This window comes from Symphodus melops (genome assembly GCF_947650265.1).
Source record: "Symphodus melops genome assembly, chromosome: 4".
In the NCBI taxonomy this organism is placed as follows: Eukaryota; Metazoa; Chordata; class Actinopteri; order Labriformes; family Labridae; genus Symphodus; species Symphodus melops.
This window is the reverse complement of record NC_136694.1, coordinates 8138272-8152903: the sequence shown is the minus strand read 5'-3', so window position 1 is coordinate 8152903 and position 14632 is coordinate 8138272.

Below are 14632 nucleotides of genomic sequence, written 5' to 3'. Positions count from 1 at the left end.
GGGACTTCTCTTCAAAGAACTAAAAGGTTCAGGGACTTCTCTTTGAAGATCTAAAAGTTTCAGAAACTTCTCTTCAGGAACAAAAAGGTTCAGGGACTTCTCTTCATAGAACTAAAAGGTTCATGGACTTCTCATCTCAGAACTAAAAGGATCAGGGACTTCTCTTCAAAGAACTAAAAGGTTCAGGGACTTCTCTTTATGGAACTAAAAGGTTCAGGGACTTCTCTTCAAAGAACTAAAAGGCTCAGGGACTTCTCTTTGAAGATCTAAAAGGTTCAGAAACTTCTCTTCAGGAACTAAAAGGTTCAGGGACTTCTCTTTAAAGAACTAAAAGGTTCAGGGACTTCTCTTCAGGAAGTAAAAGGTTCAGGGACTTCTCATCATAGAACTAAAAGGTTCAAGGACTTCTATTCATTGAACTAAAAGGTTCAGGGACTTCTATTCATAGAACTAAAAGGTTCAGGGACTTCTCTTCAGGAACTAAAAGGTTCAGGGACTTCTCTTCATAGAACTAAAAGGTTCAGGGACATCTCTTAATAGAACTAAATGGTTCAGGGACTTCTCTTTAAAGAACTAAAAGGTTCAGGGACTTCTCTTCAGGAACTAAAAGGTTCAGGGACTTCTCTTTAAAGATCTGAAAGGTTCAGGGACTTCTCTTCATAGAACTAAAAGGTTTAGGGACTTCTCTTCATAGAACTAAAATGTTCAGGGACTTCTCTTTAAAGAACTAAAAGGTTCAGGGACTTCTCTTCATAGAACTAAAAGGTTCAGGGACTTCTCCTCAGGAACTAAAAGGTTCACAGACTTCTCTTCAGGAACTAAAAGGTTCAGGGACTTCTCGTCATAGAACTAAAAGGTTCAGGGACGTCTCTTTAAAGATCAAAAAGGTTCAGGGACTTCTCTTCAGGAACTAAAAGGTTCAGGGACATCTCTTCATCGAACTAAAAGGTTCAGGGACATCTCTTCATAGAACTAAAAGGTTCAGGGACATCTCTTCATAGAACTAAAAGGTTCAGGGACTTCTCTTCAGGAACTTAAAGGTTCACAGACTTCTCTTTAATGATCTAAAAGGTTCAGGGACTTCTCTTCAGGAACTAAAAGGTTCAGGCACTTCTCTTCAGGAACTAAAAGGTTCAGGGACTTCTCATCATAGAACTAAAAGGTTCAGGGACTTATCATCATAGAACTAAAAGGTTCAAGGACTTCTATTCATTGAACTAAAAGGTTCAGGGACTTCTCTTCATAGAACTAAAAGGTTCAGGGACATCTTAATAGAACTAAATGGTTCAGGGACTTCTCTTTAAAGAACTAAAAGGTTCAGGGACTTCTCTTCAGGAACTAAAAGGTTCAGGGACTTCTCTTTAAAGATCTGAAAGGTTCAGGGACTTCTCTTCATAGAACTAAAAGGTTCAGGGACTTCTCTTCAGGAACTTAAAGGTTCAGGGACTTCTCTTCATAGAACTAAAAGGTTCAGGGACATCTCTTAATAGAACTAAATGGTTCAGGGACTTCTCTTTAAAGAACTAAAAGGTTCAGGGACTTCTCTTCAGGAACTAAAAGGTTCAGGGACTTCTCTTTAAAGATCTGAAAGGTTCAGGGACTTCTCTTCATAGAACTAAAAGGTTCAGGGACTTCTCTTCATAGAACTAAAAGGTTCAGGGACTTCTCCTCAGGAACTAAAAGGTTCACAGACTTCTCTTCAGGAACTAAAAGGTTCAGGGACTTCTCTTCAGGAACTAAAAGGTTCAGGGACTTCTCTTTAAAGATCTGAAAGGTTCAGGGAAGTCTCTTCAGGAACTAAAAGGTTCAGGGACTTCTCTTCCAAGAACAAAAAGGTTCAGGGACTTCTCTGCATAGACCTAACAGGTTCAGGGACTTCTCTTCAGGAACTAAAAGGTTCACAGACTTCTCTTCAGGAACAAAAAGGTTCAGGGACTTCTCTTCATAGAACTAAAAGGTTCATGGACTTCTCATCTCAGAACTAAAAGGTTCAGGGACTTCTCTTCAAAGAACTAAAAGGTTCAGGGACTTCTCTTCAGGAACAAAAAGGTTCATGGACTCCTCATCTCAGAACTAAAAGGTTCAGGGACTTCTCTTTAAAGAACTAAAAGGTTCAGGGACTTCTCTTCAGGAACTAAAAGGTTCAGGGACTTCTCATCATAGAACTAAAAGGTTCAGGGACTTCTCTTCATAGAACTAAAAGGTTCAAGGACTTCTATTCATTGAACTAAAAGGTTCAGGGACTTCTCTTCATAGAACTAAAAGGTTCAGGGACTTCTCTTCAGGAACTAAAAGGTTCAGGGACTTCTCTTCATAGAACTAAAAGGTTCAGGGACATCTCTTAATAGAACTAAATGGTTCAGGGACTTCTCTTTAAAGAACTAAAAGGTTCAGGGACTTCTCATCTCAGAACTAAAAGGATCAGGGACTTCTCTTCAAAGAACTAAAAGGTTCAGGGACTTCTCTTTATGGAACTAAAAGGTTCAGGGACTTCTCTTCAAAGAACTAAAAGGTTCAGGGACTTCTCTTTGAAGATCTAAAAGGTTCAGAAACTTCTCTTCAGGAAATAAAAGGTTCAGGGACTTCTCTTTAAAGAACTAAAAGGTTCAGGGACTTCTCTTCAGGAACTAAAAGGTTCAGGGACTTCTCATCATAGAACTAAAAGGTTCAGGGACTTCTCTTCAGGAACTTAAAGGTTCAGGGACTTCTCTTCATAGAACTAAAAGGTTCAGGGACATCTCTTAATAGAACTAAATGGTTCAGGGACTTCTCTTTAAAGAACTAAAAGGTTCAGGGACTTCTCTTCAGGAACTAAAAGGTTCAGGGACTTCTCTTTAAAGATCTGAAAGGTTCAGGGACTTCTCTTCATAGAACTAAAAGGTTCAGGGACTTCTCTTCATAGAACTAAAAGGTTCAGGGACTTCTCCTCAGGAACTAAAAGGTTCACAGACTTCTCTTCAGGAACTAAAAGGTTCAGGGACTTCTCTTCAGGAACTAAAAGGTTCAGGGACTTCTCTTTAAAGATCTGAAAGGTTCAGGGAAGTCTCTTCAGGAACTAAAAGGTTCAGGGACTTCTCTTCCAAGAACAAAAAGGTTCAGGGACTTCTCTGCATAGACCTAACAGGTTCAGGGACTTCTCTTCAGGAACTAAAAGGTTCACAGACTTCTCTTCAGGAACAAAAAGGTTCAGGGACTTCTCTTCATAGAACTAAAAGGTTCATGGACTTCTCATCTCAGAACTAAAAGGTTCAGGGACTTCTCTTCAAAGAACTAAAAGGTTCAGGGACTTCTCTTCAGGAACAAAAAGGTTCATGGACTCCTCATCTCAGAACTAAAAGGTTCAGGGACTTCTCTTTAAAGAACTAAAAGGTTCAGGGACTTCTCTTCAGGAACTAAAAGGTTCAGGGACTTCTCATCATAGAACTAAAAGGTTCAGGGACTTCTCTTCATAGAACTAAAAGGTTCAAGGACTTCTATTCATTGAACTAAAAGGTTCAGGGACTTCTCTTCATAGAACTAAAAGGTTCAGGGACTTCTCTTCAGGAACTAAAAGGTTCAGGGACTTCTCTTCATAGAACTAAAAGGTTCAGGGACATCTCTTAATAGAACTAAATGGTTCAGGGACTTCTCTTTAAAGAACTAAAAGGTTCAGGGACTTCTCATCTCAGAACTAAAAGGATCAGGGACTTCTCTTCAAAGAACTAAAAGGTTCAGGGACTTCTCTTTATGGAACTAAAAGGTTCAGGGACTTCTCTTCAAAGAACTAAAAGGTTCAGGGACTTCTCTTTGAAGATCTAAAAGGTTCAGAAACTTCTCTTCAGGAAATAAAAGGTTCAGGGACTTCTCTTTAAAGAACTAAAAGGTTCAGGGACTTCTCTTCAGGAACTAAAAGGTTCAGGGACTTCTCATCATAGAACTAAAAGGTTCAGGGACTTCTCATCATAGAACTAAAAGGTTCAAGGACTTCTATTCATTGAACTAAAAGGTTCAGGGACTTCTCTTCATAGAACTAAAAGGTTCAGGGACATCTTAATAGAACTAAATGGTTCAGGGACTTCTCTTTAAAGAACTAAAAGGTTCAGGGACTTCTCTTCAGGAACTAAAAGGTTCAGGGACTTCTCTTTAAAGATCTGAAAGGTTCAGGGACTTCTCTTCATAGAACTAAAAGGTTCAGGGACTTCTCTTCAGGAACTTAAAGGTTCAGGGACTTCTCTTCATAGAACTAAAAGGTTCAGGGACATCTCTTAATAGAACTAAATGGTTCAGGGACTTCTCTTTAAAGAACTAAAAGGTTCAGGGACTTCTCTTCAGGAACTAAAAGGTTCAGGGACTTCTCTTTAAAGATCTGAAAGGTTCAGGGACTTCTCTTCATAGAACTAAAAGGTTCAGGGACTTCTCTTCATAGAACTAAAAGGTTCAGGGACTTCTCCTCAGGAACTAAAAGGTTCACAGACTTCTCTTCAGGAACTAAAAGGTTCAGGGACTTCTCTTCAGGAACTAAAAGGTTCAGGGACTTCTCTTTAAAGATCTGAAAGGTTCAGGGAAGTCTCTTCAGGAACTAAAAGGTTCAGGGACTTCTCTTCATAGACCTAACAGGTTCAGGGACTTCTCTTCAGGAACTAAAAGGTTCACAGACTTCTCTTCAGGAACAAAAAGGTTCAGGGACTTCTCTTCATAGAACTAAAAGGTTCATGGACTTCTCATCTCAGAACTAAAAGGTTCAGGGACTTCTCTTCAAAGAACTAAAAGGTTCAGGGACTTCTCTTCAGGAACAAAAAGGTTCATGGACTTCTCATCTCAGAACTAAAAGGTTCAGGGACTTCTCTTTAAAGAACTAAAAGGTTCAGGGACTTCTCTTCAGGAACTAAAAGGTTCAGGGACTTCTCATCATAGAACTAAAAGGTTCAGGGACTTCTCTTCAGGAACAAAAAGGTTCATGGACTTCTCATCTCAGAACTAAAAGGTTCAGGGACTTCTCTTCAAAGAAATAAAAGGTTCAGGGACTTCTCTTTATGGAACTAAAAGGTTCAGGGACTTCTCTTCAAAGAACTAAAAGGTTCAGGGACTTCTCTTTGAAGATCTAAAAGGTTCAGAAATTTCTCTTCAGGAACAAAAAGGTTCAGGGACTTCTCTTCATAGAACTAAAAGGTTCAGGGACTTCTCCTCAGGAACTAAAAGGTTCACAGACTTCTCTTCAGGAACTAAAAGGTTCAGGGACTTCTCTTCAGGAACTAAAAGGTTCAGGGACTTCTCTTTAAAGATCTGAAAGGTTCAGTGACGTCTCTTCAGGAACTAAAAGGTTCAGGGACTTCTCTTCCAAGAACAAAAAGGTTCAGGGACTTCTCTTCATAGACCTAACAGGTTCAGGGACTTCTCTTCAGGAACTAAAAGGTTCACAGACTTCTCTTCAGGAACAAAAAGGTTCAGGGACTTCTCTTCATAGAACTAAAAGGTTCATGGACTTCTCATCTCAGAACTAAAAGGTTCAGGGACTTCTCTTCAAAGAACTAAAAGGTTCAGGGACTTCTCTTCAGGAACAAAAAGGTTCATGGACTTCTCATCTCAGAACTAAAAGGATCAGGGACTTCTCTTCAAAGAACTAAAAGGTTCAGGGACTTCTCTTTATGGAACTAAAAGGTTCAGGGACTTCTCTTCAAAGAACTAAAAGGTTCAGGGACTTCTCTTTGAAGATCTAAAAGGTTCAGAAACTTCTCTTCAGGAACTAAAAGGTTCAGGGACTTCTCTTTAAAGAACTAAAAGGTTCAGGGACTTCTCTTCAGGAACTAAAAGCTTCAGGGACTTCTCTTCATAGAACTAAAAGGTTCAGGGACATCTCTTAATAGAACTAAATGGTTCAGGGACTTCTCTTTAAAGAACTAAAAGGTTCAGGGACTTCTCTTCAGGAACTAAAAGGTTCAGGGACTTCTCTTTAAAGATCTGAAAGGTTCAGGGACTTCTCTTCATAGAACTAAAAGGTTCAGGGACTTCTCTTCATAGAACTAAAATGTTCAGGGACTTCTCTTTAAAGAACTAAAAGGTTCAGGGACTTCTCTTCATAGAACTAAAAGGTTCAGGGACTTCTCCTCAGGAACTAAAAGGTTCACAGACTTCTCTTCAGGAACTAAAAGGTTCAGGGACTTCTCGTCATAGAACTAAAAGGTTCAGGGACGTCTCTTTAAAGATCGAAAAGGTTCAGGGACTTCTCTTCAGGAACTAAAAGGTTCAGGGACATCTCTTCATCGAACTAAAAGGTCCAGGGACATCTCTTCATAGAACTAAAAGGTTCAGGGACATCTCTTCATAGAACTAAAAGGTTCAGGGACTTCTCTTCAGGAACTTAAAGGTTCACAGACTTCTCTTTAATGATCTAAAAGGTTCAGGGACTTCTCTTCAGGAACTAAAAGGTTCAGGGACTTCTCTTCAGGAACTAAAAGGTTCAGGGACTTCTCTTCATAGAACTAAAAGGTTCAGGGACTTCTCTTCATAGACCTAACAGGTTCAGGGACTTCTCTTCAGGAACTAAAAGGTTCACAGACTTCTCTTCAGGAACTAAAAGGTTCAGGGACTTCTCTTCAGGAACAAAAAGGTTCAGGGACTTCTCTTCATAGAACTAAAAGGTTCAGGGACATCTCTTAATAGAACTAAACGGTTCAGGGACTTCTCTTTAAAGAACTAAAAGGTTCAGGGACTTCTCTTCAGGAACTAAAAGGTTCAGGGACTTCTCTTCAAAGAACTAAAAGGTTCAGGGACTTCTCTTTATGGAACTAAAAGGTTCAGGGACTTCTCTTCAAAGAACTAAAAGGTTCAGGGACTTCTCTTTGAAGATCTAAAAGGTTCAGAAACTTCTCTTCAGGAACAAAAAGGTTCAGGGACTTCTCTTCATAGACCTAAAAGGTTCATGGACTTCTCATCTCAGAACTAAAAGGTTCAGGGACTTCTCTTCAAAGAACTAAAAGGTTCAGGGACTTCTCTTCAGGAACAAAAAGGTTCATGGACTTCTCATCTCAGAACTAAAAGGATCAGGGACTTCTCTTCAAAGAACTAAAAGGTTCAGGGACTTCTCTTTATGGAACTAAAAGGTTCAGGGACTTCTCTTCAAAGAACAAAAAGGTTCAGGGACTTCTCTTTGAAGATCTAAAAGGTTCAGAAACTTCTCTTCAGGAACTAAAAGGTTCAGGGACTTCTCTTTAAAGAACTAAAAGGTTCAGGGACTTCTCTTCAGGAACTAAAAGCTTCAGGGACTTCTCTTCATAGAACTAAAAGGTTCAGGGACATCTCTTAATAGAACTAAATGGTTCAGGGACTTCTCTTTAAAGAACTAAAAGGTTCAGGGACTTCTCTTCAGGAACTAAAAGGTTCAGGGACTTCTATTTAAAGATCTGAAAGGTTCAGGGACTTCTCTTCATAGAACTAAAAGGTTCAGGGACTTCTCTTCATAGAACTAAAATGTTCAGGGACTTCTCTTTAAAGAACTAAAAGGTTCAGGGACTTCTCTTCATAGAACTAAAAGGTTCAGGGACTTCTCCTCAGGAACTAAAAGGTTCAGGGACTTCTCTTCATAGAACTAAAAGGTTCAGGGACTTCTCTTCATAGACCTAACAGGTTCAGGGACTTCTCTTCAGGAACTAAAAGGTTCACAGACTTCTCTTCAGGAACTAAAAGGTTCAGGGACTTCTCTTCAGGAACTAAAAGGTTCAGGGACTTCTCTTCATAGAACTAAAAGGTTCAGGGACATCTCTTAATAGAACTAAACGGTTCAGGGACTTCTCTTTAAAGAACTAAAAGGTTCAGGGACTTCTCTTCAGGAACTAAAAGGTTCAGGGACTTCTCTTCAAAGAACTAAAAGGTTCAGGGACTTCTCTTTATGGAACTAAAAGGTTCAGGGACTTCTCTTTGAAGATCTAAAAGTTTCAGAAACTTCTCTTCAGGAACAAAAAGGTTCAGGGACTTCTCTTCATAGAACTAAAAGATTCATGGACTTCTCATCTCAGAACTAAAAGGATCAGGGACTTCTCTTCAAAGAACTAAAAGGTTCAGGGACTTCTCTTTATGGAACTAAAAGGTTCAGGGACTTCTCTTCAAAGAACTAAAAGGCTCAGGGACTTCTCTTTGAAGATCTAAAAGGTTCAGAAACTTCTCTTCAGGAACTAAAAGGTTCAGGGACTTCTCTTTAAAGAACTAAAAGGTTCAGGGACTTCTCTTCAGGAACTAAAAGGTTCAGGGACTTCTCATCATAGAACTAAAAGGTTCAAGGACTTCTATTCATTGAACTAAAAGGTTCAGGGACTTCTCTTCATAGAACTAAAAGGTTCAGGGACTTCTCTTCAGGAACTAAAAGGTTCAGGGACTTCTCTTCATAGAACTAAAAGGTTCAGGGACATCTCTTAATAGAACTAAATGGTTCAGGGACTTCTCTTTAAAGAACTAAAAGGTTCAGGGACTTCTCTTCAGGAACTAAAAGGTTCAGGGACTTCTCTTTAAAGATCTGAAAGGTTCAGGGACTTCTCTTCATAGAACTAAAAGGTTCAGGGACTTCTCTTCATAGAACTAAAATGTTCAGGGACTTCTCTTTAAAGAACTAAAAGGTTCAGGGACTTCTCTTCATAGAACTAAAAGGTTCAGGGACTTCTCCTCAGGAACTAAAAGGTTCACAGACTTCTCTTCAGGAACTAAAAGGTTCAGGGACTTCTCGTCATAGAACTAAAAGGTTCAGGGACGTCTCTTTAAAGATCAAAAAGGTTCAGGGACTTCTCTTCAGGAACTAAAAGGTTCAGGGACATCTCTTTAAAGAACTAAAAGGTTCAGGGACTTCTCATCTCAGAACTAAAAGGATCAGGGACATCTCTTCAAAGAACTAAAAGGTTCAGGGACTTCTCTTTATGGAACTAAAAGGTTCATGGACTTCTCATCTCAGAACTAAAAGGATCAGGGACTTCTCTTCAAAGAACTAAAAGGTTCAGGGACTTCTCTTTATGGAACTAAAAGGTTCAGGGACTTCTCTTCAAAGAACTAAAAGGTTCAGGGACTTCTCTTTGAAGATCTAAAAGGTTCAGAAACATCTCTTAATAGAACTAAATGGTTCAGGGACTTCTCTTTAAAGAACTAAAAGGTTCAGGGACTTCTCTTCAGGAACTAAAAGGTTCAGGGACTTCTCTTTAAAGATCTGAAAGGTTCAGGGACTTCTCTTCATAGAACTAAAAGGTTCAGGGACTTCTCTTCATAGAACTAAAATGTTCAGGGACTTCTCTTTAAAGAACTAAAAGGTTCAGGGACTTCTCTTCATAGAACTAAAAGGTTCAGGGACTTCTCCTCAGGAACTAAAAGGTTCACAGACTTCTCTTCAGGAACTAAAAGGTTCAGGGACTTCTCGTCATAGAACTAAAAGGTTCAGGGACGTCTCTTTAAAGATCAAAAAGGTTCAGGGACTTCTCTTCAGGAACTAAAAGGTTCAGGGACATCTCTTTAAAGAACTAAAAGGTTCAGGGACTTCTCATCTCAGAACTAAAAGGATCAGGGACATCTCTTCAAAGAACTAAAAGGTTCAGGGACTTCTCTTTATGGAACTAAAAGGTTCATGGACTTCTCATCTCAGAACTAAAAGGATCAGGGACTTCTCTTCAAAGAACTAAAAGGTTCAGGGACTTCTCTTTATGGAACTAAAAGGTTCAGGGACTTCTCTTCAAAGAACTAAAAGGTTCAGGGACTTCTCTTTGAAGATCTAAAAGGTTCAGAAACATCTCTTAATAGAACTAAATGGTTCAGGGACTTCTCTTTAAAGAACTAAAAGGTTCAGGGACTTCTCTTCAGGAACTAAAAGGTTCAGGGACTTCTCTTTAAAGATCTGAAAGGTTCAGGGACTTCTCTTCATAGAACTAAAAGGTTCAGGGACTTCTCTTCATAGAACTAAAATGTTCAGGGACTTCTCTTTAAAGAACTAAAAGGTTCAGGGACTTCTCTTCATAGAACTAAAAGGTTCAGGGACTTCTCCTCAGGAACTAAAAGGTTCACAGACTTCTCTTCAGGAACTAAAAGGTTCAGGGACTTCTCGTCATAGAACTAAAAGGTTCAGGGACGTCTCTTTAAAGATCAAAAAGGTTCAGGGACTTCTCTTCAGGAACTAAAAGGTTCAGGGACATCTCTTTAAAGAACTAAAAGGTTCAGGGACTTCTCATCTCAGAACTAAAAGGATCAGGGACATCTCTTCAAAGAACTAAAAGGTTCAGGGACTTCTCTTTATGGAACTAAAAGGTTCATGGACTTCTCATCTCAGAACTAAAAGGATCAGGGACTTCTCTTCAAAGAACTAAAAGGTTCAGGGACTTCTCTTTATGGAACTAAAAGGTTCAGGGACTTCTCTTCAAAGAACTAAAAGGTTCAGGGACTTCTCTTTGAAGATCTAAAAGGTTCAGAAACTTCTCTTCAGGAACTAAAAGGTTCAGGGACTTCTCTTTAAAGAACTAAAAGGTTCAGGGACTTCTCTTCAGGAACTAAAAGGTTCAGGGACTTCTATTTAAAGATCTGAAAGGTTCAGGGACTTCTCTTCATAGAACTAAAAGGTTCAGGGACTTCTCTTCATAGAACTAAAATGTTCAGGGACTTCTCTTTAAAGAACTAAAAGGTTCAGGGACTTCTCTTCATAGAACTAAAAGGTTCAGGGACTTCTCCTCAGGAACTAAAAGGTTCACAGACTTCTCTTCAGGAACTAAAAGGTTCAGGGACTTCTCGTCATAGAACTAAAAGGTTCAGGGACGTCTCTTTAAAGATCGAAAAGGTTCAGGGACTTCTCTTCAGGAACTAAAAGGTTCAGGGACATCTCTTCATCGAACTAAAAGGTCCAGGGACATCTCTTCATAGAACTAAAAGGTTCAGGGACATCTCTTCATAGAACTAAAAGGTTCAGGGACTTCTCTTCAGGAACTTAAAGGTTCACAGACTTCTCTTTAATGATCTAAAAGGTTCAGGGACTTCTCTTCAGGAACTAAAAGGTTCAGGGACTTCTCTTCAGGAACTAAAAGGTTCAGGGACTTCTCTTCATAGAACTAAAAGGTTCAGGGACTTCTCTTCATAGACCTAACAGGTTCAGGGACTTCTCTTCAGGAACTAAAAGGTTCACAGACTTCTCTTCAGGAACTAAAAGGTTCAGGGACTTCTCTTCAGGAACTAAAAGGTTCAGGGACTTCTCTTCATAGAACTAAAAGGTTCAGGGACATCTCTTAATAGAACTAAAAGGTTCACAGACTTCTCTTTATGGAACTAAAAGGTTCAGGGACTTCTCTTCAAAGAACAAAAAGGTTCAGGGACTTCTCTTCATAGAACTAAAAGATTCATGGACTTCTCATCTCAGAACTAAAAGGATCAGGGACTTCTCTTCAAAGAACTAAAAGGTTCAGGGACTTCTCTTTATGGAACTAAAAGGTTCAGGGACTTCTCTTCAAAGAACTAAAAGGCTCAGGGACTTCTCTTTGAAGATCTAAAAGGTTCAGAAACTTCTCTTCAGGAACTAAAAGGTTCAGGGACTTCTCTTTAAAGAACTAAAAGGTTCAGGGACTTCTCTTCAGGAACTAAAAGGTTCAGGGACTTCTCATCATAGAACTAAAAGGTTCAAGGACTTCTATTCATTGAACTAAAAGGTTCAGGGACTTCTCTTCATAGAACTAAAAGGTTCAGGGACTTCTCTTCAGGAACTAAAAGGTTCAGGGACTTCTCTTCATAGAACTAAAAGGTTCAGGGACATCTCTTAATAGAACTAAATGGTTCAGGGACTTCTCTTTAAAGAACTAAAAGGTTCAGGGACTTCTCTTCAGGAACTAAAAGGTTCAGGGACTTCTCTTTAAAGATCTGAAAGGTTCAGGGACTTCTCTTCATAGAACTAAAAGGTTCAGGGACTTCTCTTCATAGAACTAAAATGTTCAGGGACTTCTCTTTAAAGAACTAAAAGGTTCAGGGACTTCTCTTCATAGAACTAAAAGGTTCAGGGACTTCTCCTCAGGAACTAAAAGGTTCACAGACTTCTCTTCAGGAACTAAAAGGTTCAGGGACTTCTCGTCATAGAACTAAAAGGTTCAGGGACGTCTCTTTAAAGATCAAAAAGGTTCAGGGACTTCTCTTCAGGAACTAAAAGGTTCAGGGACATCTCTTTAAAGAACTAAAAGGTTCAGGGACTTCTCATCTCAGAACTAAAAGGATCAGGGACATCTCTTCAAAGAACTAAAAGGTTCAGGGACTTCTCTTTATGGAACTAAAAGGTTCATGGACTTCTCATCTCAGAACTAAAAGGATCAGGGACTTCTCTTCAAAGAACTAAAAGGTTCAGGGACTTCTCTTTATGGAACTAAAAGGTTCAGGGACTTCTCTTCAAAGAACTAAAAGGTTCAGGGACTTCTCTTTGAAGATCTAAAAGGTTCAGAAACATCTCTTAATAGAACTAAATGGTTCAGGGACTTCTCTTTAAAGAACTAAAAGGTTCAGGGACTTCTCTTCAGGAACTAAAAGGTTCAGGGACTTCTCTTTAAAGATCTGAAAGGTTCAGGGACTTCTCTTCATAGAACTAAAAGGTTCAGGGACTTCTCTTCATAGAACTAAAATGTTCAGGGACTTCTCTTTAAAGAACTAAAAGGTTCAGGGACTTCTCTTCATAGAACTAAAAGGTTCAGGGACTTCTCCTCAGGAACTAAAAGGTTCACAGACTTCTCTTCAGGAACTAAAAGGTTCAGGGACTTCTCGTCATAGAACTAAAAGGTTCAGGGACGTCTCTTTAAAGATCAAAAAGGTTCAGGGACTTCTCTTCAGGAACTAAAAGGTTCAGGGACATCTCTTTAAAGAACTAAAAGGTTCAGGGACTTCTCATCTCAGAACTAAAAGGATCAGGGACATCTCTTCAAAGAACTAAAAGGTTCAGGGACTTCTCTTTATGGAACTAAAAGGTTCATGGACTTCTCATCTCAGAACTAAAAGGATCAGGGACTTCTCTTCAAAGAACTAAAAGGTTCAGGGACTTCTCTTTATGGAACTAAAAGGTTCAGGGACTTCTCTTCAAAGAACTAAAAGGTTCAGGGACTTCTCTTTGAAGATCTAAAAGGTTCAGAAACTTCTCTTCAGGAACTAAAAGGTTCAGGGACTTCTCTTTAAAGAACTAAAAGGTTCAGGGACTTCTCTTCAGGAACTAAAAGGTTCAGGGACTTCTATTTAAAGATCTGAAAGGTTCAGGGACTTCTCTTCATAGAACTAAAAGGTTCAGGGACTTCTCTTCATAGAACTAAAATGTTCAGGGACTTCTCTTTAAAGAACTAAAAGGTTCAGGGACTTCTCTTCATAGAACTAAAAGGTTCAGGGACTTCTCCTCAGGAACTAAAAGGTTCACAGACTTCTCTTCAGGAACTAAAAGGTTCAGGGACTTCTCGTCATAGAACTAAAAGGTTCAGGGACGTCTCTTTAAAGATCGAAAAGGTTCAGGGACTTCTCTTCAGGAACTAAAAGGTTCAGGGACATCTCTTCATCGAACTAAAAGGTCCAGGGACATCTCTTCATAGAACTAAAAGGTTCAGGGACATCTCTTCATAGAACTAAAAGGTTCAGGGACTTCTCTTCAGGAACTTAAAGGTTCACAGACTTCTCTTTAATGATCTAAAAGGTTCAGGGACTTCTCTTCAGGAACTAAAAGGTTCAGGGACTTCTCTTCAGGAACTAAAAGGTTCAGGGACTTCTCTTCATAGAACTAAAAGGTTCAGGGACTTCTCTTCATAGACCTAACAGGTTCAGGGACTTCTCTTCAGGAACTAAAAGGTTCACAGACTTCTCTTCAGGAACTAAAAGGTTCAGGGACTTCTCTTCAGGAACTAAAAGGTTCAGGGACTTCTCTTCATAGAACTAAAAGGTTCAGGGACATCTCTTAATAGAACTAAACGGTTCAGGGACTTCTCTTTAAAGAACTAAAAGGTTCAGGGACTTCTCTTCAGGAACTAAAAGGTTCAGGGACTTCTCTTCAAAGAACTAAAAGGTTCAGGGACTTCTCTTTATGGAACTAAAAGGTTCAGGGACTTCTCTTCAAAGAACTAAAAGGTTCAGGGACTTCTCTTTGAAGATCTAAAAGTTTCAGAAACTTCTCTTCAGGAACAAAAAGGTTCAGGGACTTCTCTTCATAGAACTAAAAGGTTCATGGACTTCTCATCTCAGAACTAAAAGGATCAGGGACTTCTCTTCAAAGAACTAAAAGGTTCAGGGACTTCTCTTTATGGAACTAAAAGGTTCAGGGACTTCTCTTCAAAGAACTAAAAGGCTCAGGGACTTCTCTTTGAAGATCTAAAAGGTTCAGAAACTTCTCTTCAGGAACTAAAAGGTTCAGGGACTTCTCTTTAAAGAACTAAAAGGTTCAGGGACTTCTCTTCAGGAACTAAAAGGTTCAGGGACTTCTCATCATAGAACTAAAAGGTTCAAGGACTTCTATTCATTGAACTAAAAGGTTCAGGGACTTCTCTTCATAGAACTAAAAGGTTCAGGGACTTCTCTTCAGGAACTAAAAGGTTCAGGGACTTCTCTTCATAGAACTAAAAGGTTCAGGGACATCTCTTAATAGAACTAAATGGTTCAGGGACTTCTCTTTAAAGAACTAAAAGGTTCAGGGACTTCTCTTCAG